Raw genomic sequence first — 14,102 nt, 5'->3', positions numbered from 1 at the left:
GCATGGTCAAATAATAATAATCACAGTAGTTGTCGAGGGAGAAACAAGTCAGCACCTCAGGAGTAAATGTCAGTTGGCTTTTCATAGCCGATCATTAAGAGTATCTCTACCGCTCCTGCTGTCTCTAGAGAGTTGAAAACAGCAGGTCTGGGACAGGTAGCACGTCCGGTGAACAGGTCAGGGTTCCATAGCCGCAGGCAGAACAGTTTAAACTGGAGCAGCAGCACGGACAGGTGGACTGGGGACAGCAAGGAGTCATCATGCCGGGTAGTCCTGAGGCATGGTCCTAGGGCTCAGGTCCTCCGAGAGAGAGAAAGAGAGAATTAGAGAGAGCATACTTAAATTCACACAGGACACCAGATAAGACAGGAGAAGTACTCCAGATATAACAGACTGACCCTAAGTGTATGTAAACTTACGACTTCAACTGTAGGTCTGTAACAGTTTGGGTCTAGAGTTTCTCCCCCTTTGAAGAGGGTTATGACCGCGGCAGCTTTCCAATCTTTGGGGATCTCAGACAATACGAAAGAGAGGTTGAACAGGCTAGTAATAGGGGTTGCAACAATTGCGGCGGATAATTTTAGAAAGAGAGGGTCCAGATTGTCTAGCCCAGCTGATTTGTAGGGGTCCAGATTTTGCAGCTCTTTCAGAACATCAGCTATCTGGATTTGGGTGAAGGAGAAATGGAGAGGCTTGGGCAAGTTACTGTGGGGGGTGCAGAGCTGTTGACCGGGGTCGGGGTAGCCAGATGGAAAACATGGCCAGCCGTAGAAAAATGCTTATTGAAATTCTCGATTATCAGAGATTTATCGGTGGTGACAGTGTTTCCTAGCCTCAGTGCAGTGGGCAGCTGGGAGGAGGTGCTCTTATTCTCCATGGACTTTAGTGTCCCAGAACTTTTTGGCGTTTGTGCTACAGGATGCACATTTCTGTTAGGAAAGCAAAGGATAGCTTTTTCTAACTGCCTGTTTATATTGGTTCCTAACTTCCCCGAAAAGTTGCATATCGCAGGGGCTATTCGATGCTAATGCTAATGCAGTACGCCACAGGATGTTTTTGTGCTGGTCAAGGGCAGTCTGGAGTGAACCAAGGGCTATATCTGTTCTTAGTTCTAAATTTTTTGAATGGGGCATGCTTATTTAAGATGGTGAGGAAAGCACTTTTAAAGAATAACCAGGCATCCTCTACTGACGGGATGAGGTCAATATCCTTCCAGGATACCTGGGCCAGGTCGATTAGAAAGGCTTGCTCACTGAAGTGTTTTAGGGAGCGTTTGACAGTGATGAGGGGTGGTCGTTTGACCGCGGACCCATTATGCACGCAGGCAATGAGGCAGTGATCGCTGAGATCCTGGTTGAAGACAGCAGAGGTGTATTTAGAGGGCAGGTTGGTCAGGATGATATCTATGAGGGTGCCTGTGTTTACGGATTTAGGCTTGTACCTGGTAGGTTCCATGATAATTTGTGTGAGTTTGAGGGCATCTAGCTTAGATTGTAGGACGGCCGGGGTGTTAAGCATATTCCAGTTAAGGTCGCCTAACAGTACAAACTCTGAAGATAAATGGGGGCCGATTAATTCACATATGGTGTACAGGGCTGAGGGGGGTCTAAAACAAGCGGCAACAGTGACAGACATTTCTGGAAAGGTGGACTTTAAAAGTAGAAGCTCAAACTGTTTGGGCATGATAGCATGACAGAACTCTGCAGGCTGTCTCTGCAGTAGATTGTATCTCCACCCCCTTTGGCAGTTCTATCTTGGTGGAAAATGTAGTTGGGGATGGAATTTCTGAATTTTTGGTGGCCTTCCTAAGCCAGGATTCAGACACCGCTAGGACATCAGGTTTGGCGGAGTGTGCTAAAGCAGTGGGGGAAAAACTTAGGGAGGAGGCTTCTGATGTTAACATGCATGAAACCAAGGCTTTTACGGTTACAGAAGTCAACAAATGATCGCGCCTGAGGAATAGGAGTAGAACTGGGGGCTACAGGGCCTGGGTTAACCTCTACATCACCAGAGGAACAGAGGAGGAGTAGGATAAGGGTACGGCTAAAGGATATATGAACTGGTCGTCTAGTGCGTTGGGGACAGAGAATAAAAGGAGCAGATTTCTGGGCATGGTAGAATAGATTTAAGGCATAATGTACAGACAAGGGTATGGTAGAATGTGAGTACAGTGTAAGTAAACCTATGCGTTGGGTGACGATGAGAGAGGTTTCATCTCTGGAGGCATCAGTTAACCTAGGTGAGGTCTCCGCATGTATGTGGGGTGGGAAGAAAGAGCATTTTGAGTGGGACTGAGGGCTCTACAGTGAAAAAAAAAAAACTAGCCTAGACATCAGTAGAGAAGGCATATTGACATTAGAGAGAGGCATAAAGAAATCACAGGTGTTGATCAGGAGAGCTAAGACAACAATGGGTAAATGGCGATGAATGGGCAGGGGTACATACAGGACCTGAATTCGAGGCTGGGGCCGTCATGCAAACAAAATCAGGTACCATGTTATTGAAACAGTCCAAGGGGCATCAGCTGTGTAGCCATATATATATATATATATATATATAACTCACCCCATATATATATATAAATAATAAAACCACACATATCTCAGAGGGAAATAAAATGGTCAGACCTGTATTGAGATTTTGTATGTATTAATAATCTACCTAATCATGGCTAGCCGACCAGGGGAAAACGTTTGCATATTAGCAATACCGGGAAACAGATCAGTCTTTCCGGTTAACGACACATCCCAAGATGGCGGTGCAAATTTCCAAGAAGAGGAAGGTTTGCGCCGATTTATCTTTAGTTTTACAGTTTTGAGTTCACCTAAATAGAAACCATTCTTATAGTTAGGCAGTGAATTTCTGCGGCACATGTCACGTGATTAGAATTTAAGATATTCTGTAGCTTTGAAGCCATTGCCGGTAGCTAGTTATTTAGCATGCTAGCCAGCACGCGCACATGATCCCATGCCGAAGCGTGCCGAAATATATTCATAATTGACTAGTGTAGCTAACTAGAAAGCCTAACTACTTTGCTAACCCAACGTTACCTTTTATACGCGCAGCCTCGATTTCACGCAATCCGCGCCTTGATGGGTATTATCCTGGCCATGCATGTTTCTTATACAATATTTTCAGTTTTACATAAAATATCAAAATGTCTCCGTGAGGCTAAAGACTAGGTGCCTTCGAAAAACAATTAACGTTAGTTAAACCAGTTAATGTACATGTTACACCGTATAGAGGTGGGTTCAAGTTTTTTATAATATTATTGGCATGTTACATGTAAGTTATACTTCAATCTTTACTTTTGTTAGACATGTTAGTGTACAATGGTTAGTCTACAGATTTTAGTAACGTAAACTCTCCCCATTCCGTACAAATGTGCGCAACCGCAACATTCAAACGAGGCTACAAAGAAAACTATGTTGACTTCAAAATCGGGGGTGTGAACTAAATTTCTATTCAAGCGTTGATCGACATGGTAATGGCTCTATAGTATTGGAGAAAAGTTGAAAAATACGGACCCTCCGTTACATCGTGGCGTGTCATGTCGTAACGTACAGCAGCATAAAGCAACTATTTCTGTCTTACAATCTCTCTCCACCAGGTGTAGCACTTCTCATCTTTAAAAACAAGAAATGGACAGTGACGAGGGTAAGGGGGATACCTAGTCATTTTTTGCATCATTGCATGCGATCATCATTTTCAAAGCCGCTGTTTACTTCTAAGATCACTTTAGCACCGCCCTAAAAACCCGATTTCAAATTCGACACAAACCTTCAAATAGGTATGTAATGACACATTATATAAACTCTTTATAGTGTTTTATTTACATTTTAGAGGCGATAAGGTGATAAGTTGGACAGATCGAGTGAAAAAAAGCAATTTTCCCACACGACATCTCTCCTTCTCACTATCATGCATTAGTTTCGCTTCCCCACCCGCCATTTTTTAAAAGACCCGACGGGGCTCATTGCCTGCTTGAATTATGCAGAAACGGACAGTGTTTAGGTCATGTAATTGATTCTGTTGGAAAGGGGAGAAATTGTGCTTTACGATGGTATTGACATTACAGTTGATCTGGAAGTAGTACATTTTTGGGGCGCTAAAATAAGGGCAATTGTACGGACCAAGGCGATGTACGAGTTTACGTTAGCCAGGTTGCCGTCTGTCAAACCAAGTCCTTGTTAATATGGCTTACTAGGTTCCCTGCTGTTCCCACGCTCTCCGCCTGTCCTCATGTTTTTACAGTTTGTCTCGTATTTTTAGTTTGTCGCTGATGGTATCTTCAAAGCCGAACTGAACGAGTTCCTCACAAGAGAGCTGGCTGAGGATGGCTACTCGGGTGTGGAGGTTCGTGTCACCCCAACTAGAACTGAAATCATCATCTTGGCTACCAGGTGACACCAAAAACCCAGACACGAAAACCACAGAGGACTAGTGATGGCCATCTACTCAAGACTGACCACTTGATTTATTATATCTTGAAAGCACGTTCCGCTCAAATCAAAGTTTGTTGGATATTTTGAACCTCAAAAGTAGTCTTGTCAAGATTAATCCATGTTATTGGTTGTGCATGACCAGCAATATGCCTCAACTCAAAATTAATAGAAGAGTTTAACACAACAAATCGGGAAATTACATGATGCTAATCTGTTCCCTTCATTTTGGATTGTGGCATATAGCTGTATTCAGTGGCCGTTATTTTTTTAAACAATGGATTGCTGTTTGCGGTGAATGTTCCCAATATTTTCAATGCATTTTCTGCAACAGCTGGGTAATGTTGACTTTTTTCAATGTATAACCACTTATGAGGTCTGAATATCTGACAAACCCTGTTTTTTTAGGAAATTGTTTCTGGTCACTACTGTTGAGAGTGAGTCGGTGAGTTGAATCATACTGATGAGGCGCTAACAGACCACGTTCTTTCTCCAGGACACAGAACGTGCTTGGTGAGAAGGGGCGTCGTATACGTGAGCTGACTGCAGTGGTCCAGAAGAGGTTTGGCTTCCCCGAGGGCAGTGTTGAGGTAAATTACATTTCAAATCATACCAGATGTAGGAAAGGGCCGACTGCAGGATAATTTAGTGACGCTTGCGCAGTGTTCTTTCCCCCCTGCATACAGCAACCTGTTTGAGGGTGGTGAGTGACTATAAAGTTTATATTTGCTTGTTCCTTGTCAAATACTACCAGCAATTCTACCATTGTTGTCTCATTGTCCCCAAAACATCCTTGTGGGGGGGGGGTTCTGTACTATGACAGGTTTGCACCATACTGTGAGTGTGTTTTATGTAACTTTCCATGTCTGTTTCTCTTGCCATCAGTTGTATGCTGAGAAGGTTGCCACTCGTGGTCTTTGCGCCATTGCCCAGGCAGAGTCTCTGCGCTACAAGCTTCTCGGGGGTCTCGCTGTCCGCAGGTTAGGATCTTTGACCTGTTTTTTTTTTTAACGCTACCTAGGTATAGTACTTGATTCATTATTGTTTGATTGCTAATATGGAATACAAGTACTCTGAATTTAGAAATGCAACTACACTGCTCAAAAAAATAAAGGGAACACTTAAACAACACAATGTAACTCCAAGTCAATCACACTTCTGTGAAATCAAACTGTCCACTTAGGAAGCAACACTGATTGACAATAAATTTCACATGCTGTTGTGCAAATGGAATAGACAACAGGTGGAAATTATAGGCAATTAGCAAGACACCCCCAATAAAGGAGTGGTTCTGCAGGTGGTGACCACAGACCACTTCTCATTCCGATTGCTTCTCTGGCTGATGTTTTGGGCACTTTTGAATGCTGCGGTGCTTTCACTCTAGTGGTAGCATGAGACGGAGTCTACAACCCACACAAGTGGTCAGGTAGTGCAGCTCATCCAGGATGGCACATCAATGCGAGTTGTGCAAGAAGGTTGCTGTGTCTGTCAGCGTAGTGTCCAGAGCATGGAGGCCTACCAGGAGACAGCCAGTACATCAGGAGACGTGGAGGAGGCCGTAGGAGGCAACAACCCAGCAGCAGGACCGCTACCTCTGCCTTTGTGCAAGGAGGGAGCACTGCCAGAGCCCTGCAAATGACCTCCAGCAGGCCACAAATGTGCATGTGTCTGCTCAAACGGTCAGAAACAGACTCCATTAGGGTGGTATGAGGCCCGACTCCACAGGTGGGGTTGTGCTTACAGCCCAACACCGTGCAGGACGTTTGGCATTTGCCAGAGAACACCAAGATTGGCAAATTCGCCACTGGCGCCCTGTGCTCTTCACAGATGAAAGCGGGTTCACACTGAGCACGTGACAGAGTCTGGAGACGCCGTGGAAACCTTCTGCTGCCTGCAACATCCTCCAGCATGACCGGTTTGGCGGTGGGTCAGTCATGGTGTGGGGTGGCATTTCTTTGTGGGCCGCACAGCCCTCCATGTGCTCGCCAGAGTAGCCTGACTGCCATTTGGTACCGAGATGAGATCCTCAGACCCCTTGTGAGAACCTATGCTGGTGCGGTTGGCCCGGGTCCTCCTAATGCAAGCAATGCTAGACCTCATGTGGCTGGAGTGTGTCAGCAGTTCCTGCAAGAGGAAGGCATTGATGCTATGGACTGGTCCGCCCGTTCCCCAGACCTGAATCCAATTGAGCACATCTGGACATCATGTCTCGCTCCATCCACCAACGCCACATTGCACCACAGAATGTCCAGGAGTTGCGGATGCTTTAGTCCAGGTCTGGGAGGAGATCCCTCAGGAGACCATCCGCCACCTCATCAGGAGCATGCCCAGGCGTTGTAGGAGGTCATACAGGCACGTGGAGGCCACACACACTACGAGCCTCATTTTGACTTGTTTTAAGGACATTACATCAAAGTTGGATCAGCCTGTAGTGTGTTTTCCACTTTAATTTTGAGTGTGACTCCAAATCCAGGCCTCCATGGGTTGATAAATCTGATTTTCATTGATAATTTTTGTGTTATTTGTTGTCAGCACATTCAACTATGTAAAGAAAAAGTATTTAATAAGAATATTTCATTCAGATCTAGGATGTTATTTTAGTGTTCCCTTAATTTTTTGAGCAGTGTATATTAGCATGTTAAATGTATATGCACTGACATTTCAAACTTCAAGATGTTTGTGCAGTGAAAATGGGAAGCTTAGTTATCAGTTGTGTATTAGAATAACCTTTCATTGAACAACTGACAGCGTACTGTAAACTCTTTTCCTTCAGCCACAATTGACCTTTACAACGCTAACGAATAATTATCATGAATAAGCAAATGAAAAGATAGTGAAGTTATGCAGTATTACACCTATTGTGAATTCCTTAGTTGAACTGGAAGTCTTATTGTTAAAGTCAATATTTTACACTTCTAAATGGTGGATGAATAGTGTTTAGGAGCAAAGTTGAAGACACTGGACTTGTAAGATATGTCATTTCTAATTCTGCTCGTTTTTGTATTGCAGGCCTGCTATGGTGTTCTACGGTTCATCATGGAGAGGGTCCAAGGGTTGTGAGGTGGTGGTCTCTGGAAAGCTCAGGGCCAGAGGCCAAGTCCATGAAGTTCGTGATGGCCTCATGATCCACAGTGGAGACCCCGTTAACTACTACGTCGACACCGCTGTCCGCCACGTGCTCCTCCGTCAAGGTGAGTTCACCCAGGGTTTATGCTTGATTCACACTATACAGTGCCTTCAGAAAGTATTTATACCCCTTGACGTATCTCATTTGTTATAGCCTGATTTCAAATTGATTAAAAAATGTTTCTATTCACTTATCTATACATACAGTACCCAAAAGACCATTTTGCAAATGTATTGAAAATGAAGTACATAAATATCTCATTTACGTAAAGTATTCACATTTACATTACATTACATTTAAGTCATTTAGCAGACGCTCTTATCCAGAGCGACTTACAAATTGTGCATTCACCTTATGACATCCAGTGGAACGCCACTTACAATAGTGCATCTAAATCTTTTAAGGGGGGGGGGGGGGGGGTCAGAAGGATTACTTTATCCTATCCTAAGTATTCCTTAAAGAGGTGGGGTTTCAGGTGTCTCCGGAAGTGGTGATTGACTCCGCTGTCCTGGCGTCGTGAGGGAGTTTGTTCCACCATTGGGGGCCAGAGCAGCGAACAGTTTTGACTGGCTGCGCGGGAACTGTACTTCCTCAGTGATAGGGAGGCGAGCAGGCCAGAGGTGGATGAACGCAGTGCCCTAGTTTGGGTGTAGGGCCTGATCAGAGCCTGAAGGTACTGAGGTGCCGTTCCCCTCACAGCTCCGTAGGCAAGCACCATGGTCTTGTAGCGGATGCGAGCTTCAACTGGAAGCCAGTGGAGGGAGCGGAGGAGCGGGGTGACGTGAGAGAACTTGGGAAGGTTGAACACCAGACGGGCTGCGGCGTTCTGGATGAGTTGTAGGTGTTTAATGGCACAGGCAGGGAGCCCAGCCAACAGCGAGTTGCAGTAATCCAGACGGGAGATGACAAGTGCCTGGATTAGGACCTGCGCCGCTTCCTGTGTGAGGCAGGGTCGTACTCTGCGGATGTTGTAGAGCATGAACCTACAGGAACGGGCCACCGCCTTGATGTTAGTATTCACACCCCTGAGTCAACACTTCGTAGAAGCACCTTTTGCAGCGATTGCAGATGTGAGTCTTTCTGGGTAAGTCTAAGAGCTTTACACACCTGGATTGTGCAACATTTAGCCATTTATTATTTTCAAAATTCTTCAAGATTTATCAAATTAGTTTTTGGTTATTGCTAGATAACCGTTTCGTCGTAGATTTGGGTCAAACTGTAACTCGGCCATTTAGGAACTCCAGTATAGATATGGCCTTGTTTTAGGTTATTGTCCTGCTGAAAGGTGAATTCATCTCCCAGTGTCTGGTGAAAAGCACACTGAACCAGGTGTTCCTCTAGGATTTTGCCTGTGCTTAGGTCCATTCAATCCTTAGATTTCCAACATACCCATAACATGATGCAGCCACCACTATGCTTGAAAATATGGAGAGTGGTACTCAATGTATTGGATTTGCCCCAAAAATAACACTAATGCTCAAAGGGATCTTAAATATTTGTTTTTGTTAGTTTTTTTTTTAGCCATCTTCCAATATGTGCCCTTTGCAAGGCATTGGAAAATCTCCCTGGTCTTTGTTTGAATTGTGTTTGAAATTCACTGCTCGACTGAGGAACGTTACAGATAATTGTATGTGTGGTGTACAGAGATGCAATAGTCACTCAAATGTGGTTAAACACTATTGCCACAGAGTGAGTCCCTGAAACTTATTGTGACTTTTTTTCAATTTAGGCTTGCCATAAAAGGGGTATGATACTGAACACAATTCAGCTTTTAAATTTTAATTAATTTGTAAAAGTTTATGAACATAATTCCACTTTAACATTATGGGGTATTGTGCGTAGGCCGGTGAAACAATCTCAATTGAATCCATTTTAAATTCAGGCTGTGTAACAAAATGTGGACAAATCAAGGGATGTGAATCGTTTCTGAAGGCACTATAGGCCCAAGCTGTCTTCACTGGCCTCTTTACTCATCCACCATGTTTACTAGAACTGTGCTGTAATGGACAATGTGGCTATATCCCACTGATCTCTTATTCATCCCAAAGTGTGCACTTGTTCACTTCCTTTCACTGATTTCAAAGGAAATGGTTGGTATAAGAAATATGGTTGAAATTCCCAATAGCCTATGCCTCCATCATTCCAATGTTTTTAGATTTGTGGGAAGTAGTGAACGAGTGTACATTTCAGGACAAAGGCGATATTACAGGAGAGCACGGTGAGAAAAAATGGTCCAAGCTAGCTCTGTGGTTCGGGTCTGCCCTATGGTGTGAATCAAGCATTAGAGATGGGCCAGACCATGACCAAGAGGACGTGTTATGCAACAGGACCAAAATAATAAGTGATGAAATGGTGATGTACTTGGGGTGCACTCTGTTCTGCCTATCCAAAGGTGTGCTGGGGATTAAGGTGAAGATCATGCTGCCCTGGGATCCCAGCGGTAAGATTGGCCCCAAGAAGCCTCTCCCTGACCACGTGAGCATCGTGGAGCCCAAAGATGAGCAGGTCCCCTCAACGCCCATCTCTGAGCAGAAGGGAGCCAAGCCGGAGGCCGCTATCGTCGCACCTGCCACACCCGTCCCAACAGCATAACCATGAGGGACCCCAAGCCAACATCTCACATTTTCAATGTAAGACAGGTTTTGTGAAGTGTTAAAGGCAGGATAAGTTACGGTGCTGATTTGACTTTCCCCCTGCACACAGAAACTCTGGTTCCTACTATCCCGGTCTACATCACACTGCTGGCAGGGACGCTTGGCATCGTAACACACGTCACCCATTGACATACTAATATATACATTCTGTTAAAATTGAAATCTGTGATTGCTACATCAATTTTTTTTTATCATGTACACCCATTGGGGTTGTCCCCGACCCCAAAAAATACTAGTTATCTTGGTTGACCGAGAGTAGTATGTTCTTTCGACCCTCTCCTGCTGCTATGCTCCTGAAGTTCCTGGTAATAGGCTACACCAGGCGTCAGCAAACTTTTCCATCTGGAGTGCCAATTTATCTTACCATTTCTACTGATCTGCATCTTTGGATCTGTCGTTGTCATGTGGTTACTCTAAATTCGATCAAAATTATCTAAATCTAAAAGTAACTATTGTCATTGCCAGCTATAAAAAATAACCTACATAAAGCTGACAAACATTGCAGCCTGCAGGGAGAAGAAAAAAATCAAAGAAATCACATTGGCTACACGTGGCTGTCTGCAACGAACTTTAAACATTGTATCAACTGTGTCTGGCCCTAAGCCAGCGCTAGCCAACTTACATTGTGTAAAATATTCTGGACTCTTGTTTCCTGCGCCAGTGAGCTCGGGAGGCTTTTTGTGTGAGGGATAAGAAGTAATCAATTATTTTATGACATTTCCAGTGGATCAGAGCATTACACTTTAACCTTTCATGTCAAGTGGTTATCGAAAGGGAGAGAGATGGAATTACTTGTCAAATAAATTGAGGAACTATTGTCATTCTCAGTGGATTCTAAAAAAATAAAATAAAAATACTTTACTTGCTGTTTTGAGGAAAGAAATGTGGGAGGAGAAACTCTGCAGCTGGTGAGTTAAGACAATCAGAAATAGGCAGACATTTGAGCACAGGCCAAGTAGCCTGAACCTACTTATATATGCATAATTTGGGGTCTTGTACCATAAAAAAATTTACTTGCGACTTCTCGACTAAAGAAATCTTGCTTGATCAACAGCCTACCGACTAGACAATAGCCCTTATCCATATGTCTGAATTTGAGGGTGGTTGCATTTCTCCTGCCCATCCCTCAGCTGTCTACCGAAACAATGGTGGGGTAACGCTTTGTTTGAACTGCAGAATGTCTTTTTAAAGAGTCTAAGGGTTTAAAGCAAGAGTAGGAAACTAGATTCAGGAGTGATTTTGTCAGGTGCCTGGAACAATTAATAATTTGTACACTGCACATTGACCACAATTAAGCCCAATAAGAGATTTCATACCTTCATACCCAATTTCATACCTTGATTACGTCTGTGTATTTGTGACAATTTAGCCCTTTTTTTTTCTTTTCACAACTTTCGGGGGCCAGCCTGTTACTGACCCTTAGTTTAAAGGTGGCGAAATGTCAATGCTGTTCCTTTGTTTTTTTACAGGTCATCATGAGTCGAGGAAATTCTCCAAATACCTTTGAGTGTTTGTCGAGAAACAAATAAAATATTTATATGTTTTGTCTTAGTAATTATTGACCAAATTCCCTTACTATTAATGTTTTGAGTTTTTGCCTTTAAAATACTTTCGACGTAACTTCTGTTACCTTGATATCCACCTCAAATGTTACAAGTAGCCCAGTGCCCTGAACTTAAGTCCCTGGTACTCAACTCTGCACCTTAGACTGCTGCCCTATGTACATAGTCATTGAACACTCACTGGTCACTTTAATGTTTACATACTATTTTATCTATTTCATGTGTATATACTGTATTCCAGTCAAGGCTCATCCTATTAAACTACTGCAGCACACCTTTTCTATTCATACGGTCCATTATGTTTAGACACCATCATACAAATACAGTAAATTCAGAAAGGGTTAATTTTGTTAGGTTACAGCCTTCTAAAATGGATTCAATAAAAAAATCTTCGTCTACACACAATACCCCATAATGAAGGGGGAAAAAACATTTTATGCAAATATATTAAACAGATACCTTATTTACATAAATATTCAGACCCTTCGCTATGAGACTTAACTGAGCTCAGGTGCATCCTGTTTTGATTGTCGTTGATGTTTTTTCAACTTGTTTGGAGTCCACCTGTGGTAAATTCCATTGATTGGACATGATTTGGAAAGGCAAAAACCAAGCCATGAGGTCGAAGGAATTGTCCGTAGAGCTCAGAAACGGGATTGTGTCAAGGGTACCAGAACATTTCTGCAGAATTGAAGGTCCCCAAGAACACTGATCTCCATCATTTAATGTAAGAAGTTTGGAACCACCAAGACTTCCTATAGCTGGCCGCCTGGCCAAACTGCCCAATCGGTGGAGAAGGGCCTTGATCAGGGACGTGACCAAGAACCCAATGGTCACTGACGGCTCCAGAGTTCCTCTGTGGAGATGGAAGAACCTTCCAGAAGGACAACCATCTCTGCAGCACTGCACCAATCAGGCCTTTATGGTAGAGTGACCAGATGGAAGCCATTCAGTAAAAGGAAATGACAGCCAGCTTGGAGTTTGCCAAAAGGAACCTAAAGGACTCTCAGACCATGAGAAACAAAATGCTCTGGTCTAGTGAGTTCAAAATTGAACCGGAATGCCAAGCGTCACGTCTGGAGGAAACCTGGCACCATCCCTACGGTGAAGCGTGGTGGCAGCATCATGCTGTGGAGTTGTTTTTCAGTGGCAGGGACTGGGAGACGTCATGATCGAGGGAAAGATGAACAGAACAAAGTACAGAGATCCTTGATGAAAATCTGCTCCAAAGCGCTCAGGACCTCAGACTGGCTTCACATTCCAACAGGACAACGACCCTAAGCACACAGCCAAGACAACGCAGGAGTGTCTCAATGTCCTTGAGTGGCCCAGCCAGAGACCGGATTGAACATCTTTGGAGAGACGCTCTCCATCCAACCTGACAGAGCTTAAGAGAATCTGCAGAGAAGAATGGGAGAAATCCCAAATACAGATGTGCCAAGCTTGTAGCGTCATACCCAAGAAGACTCCAGTCTGTAATTGCTGCCAAAGGTGCTTCAACTAAGTACAGAGTAAAAGGGTCTGAATACTTAAGTAAATGTATATTTCTGTTTTTAAACCTGTCTTTGCTTTGTCATTAAAGAGATGCCTCAGAGCTCTACAGACAATTCCTTTGACCCCATGGCTTGGTTTTTGCTCTGTTATGCACTGTCAACTGTAGGACCTTATATAGACAGGTGTGTGCCTTTCCAAATCATACCCAATCAATTGAACTTACCACAGGTGGACTCCAATCAAGTTGTAGAAACGTCAAGGATGATCAATGGAAACAGGATGCACCTGAGCTCAATTTGAGTCTCATAGCAAAGGGTCTGGATACTTACGTAATTTTTTAAATTACATTTCTAAAAAAAACAGTTTTTGCTTTGTCATTATGGGATATTGAGTGCAGATTTGAGGTGGGAAAAAATATTAAATCCATTAATAAGGATGTAATGTAACAATGTGGAAAACGTAAAAGAGGTCTGAATACTTTCCGAATGGACTGTACATTAAAAAAAAATGAATAAATCCATTTAATATAGCTTACACCATAACAATACGTTTATTTTAGTATAAAGAAGCTATGAAGAAAATGTAGCCTTATTTCAGAAGAACAGAATAGCATATTCTGAATTCTCCTTATATTGGGCCCTGGTCTGACATTCTGATTGGTGGGGCCTGTGAAATCCATAAATTAGGGCCTAATAAATATATTTAACTTTACTGATTTCCTTCTATGAACTGTATCTCAGTAAAATCTTTTAAAATGTTGCACAAACTTCATCACTCTCATTCACAATTTGACAATATTCCATCAGACTATTCTTAATTTAAT

At 43.3% G+C, this 14,102-nt stretch overlaps 1 pseudogene; it reads left to right on the top strand.

Annotated features, from left to right (window-relative positions):
- The first annotated feature begins 2,732 nt into the window (after positions 1-2,732).
- Positions 2,733-11,681, top strand: LOC111950472 (small ribosomal subunit protein uS3-like; annotated as a pseudogene).
- The last annotated feature ends 2,421 nt before the right edge of the window (positions 11,682-14,102 follow it).

This window comes from Salvelinus sp. IW2-2015, linkage group LG23 (assembly GCF_002910315.2).
Source record: "Salvelinus sp. IW2-2015 linkage group LG23, ASM291031v2, whole genome shotgun sequence".
NCBI lineage: Eukaryota > Metazoa > Chordata > Actinopteri > Salmoniformes > Salmonidae > Salvelinus > Salvelinus sp. IW2-2015.
Note: the sequence above shows the minus strand (reverse complement) of the source record. Positions and strands in the feature narration are given on the sequence as shown.